The 908-nt window shown below is 39.9% G+C and overlaps 1 non-coding gene across 1 annotated transcript; it reads right to left on the minus strand.

Moving 5' to 3' along the window:
• Nucleotides 1-603: 603 nt before the first annotated feature.
• On the minus strand, nucleotides 604-685 carry trnas-gcu (transfer RNA serine (anticodon GCU)). The gene has a single exon. It is a non-coding gene; the product is annotated as a tRNA-Ser (tRNA).
• Between the last annotated feature and the right edge of the window lie 223 nt (nucleotides 686-908).

Consider the following 908-nt stretch of genomic DNA (forward strand, 5'->3'; position numbering starts at 1 on the left):
TTTGGTTTTCTTTTGATCGAAAATTGTATTAAAATACAAGCCTCTTTCACATTTGTATAATACTTTCCCTTGCATCCTCAGATAAAAATTCTAAATACCACAAAGTTACAATATATGGAATAGCATTTATTTTAAAATGTATTTTAAAATTTGCATTTAATTAGAGCTATATTTAGAGCTTAGTAAAGATAACATTGCTAATATTGATGGAGTAGAAATGTAAGATGAATTGATAGCTTTTTCTGAGCTAAAAAGTCCTACAACGCCTCCTGTAACAGGTAAGGACTCATAGCAAGACATTGCTATTGCATTGCGCATTTTGCAGATACGACCAGTTTCTGCTTCTGGTGAGTGCATTTTTTCCAAACTGAAATTAACAAGAACATTTTCAAGATGCGCCATGTCCCTAAATCGTTCATCAGGACTACTATTAATATCAGGTGAAAGCAGTACAAAGCATAAATTTAACCTATTAAGAGACTATATCTGTCAGCTACTGCTGTAAGCCATGTTCAGCCAACGCTAGAAATATTACTGCTCTACTACAGTAGCTAAAGAAAGCAAGTCAGACTTAGAAACGGATCACAAGTCGAAGACCTAAACCGACGAGAATGGGATTCGAACCCACGCGTGCAGAGCACAATGGATTAGCAGTCCATCGCCTTAACCACTCGGCCACCTCGTCACGAAAGCTATCTACCCTTGGGCATGATTTTGGTCGGCGACCAGGCTCAGCGCACATCGACCTCAGATGTCTCAGAGCGGTGTGTCCAAGCGGCTGTATAAGAATAGGTAATAGGTTTATTCCATGCTGGAAAAAAGAAGAAAGAGACAACAACGTTTCGGCCGTGGAGCCTTCTTCAGGTGTGAGAGAGACAGGGCAGTAGGCAAAGGTAAAGTAGCGGGAG

The sequence above is a fragment of the Atractosteus spatula genome (assembly GCF_055471065.1).
Source record: "Atractosteus spatula isolate fAtrSpa1 chromosome 10 unlocalized genomic scaffold, fAtrSpa1.hap1 SUPER_10_unloc_3, whole genome shotgun sequence".
In the NCBI taxonomy this organism is placed as follows: Eukaryota; Metazoa; Chordata; class Actinopteri; order Semionotiformes; family Lepisosteidae; genus Atractosteus; species Atractosteus spatula.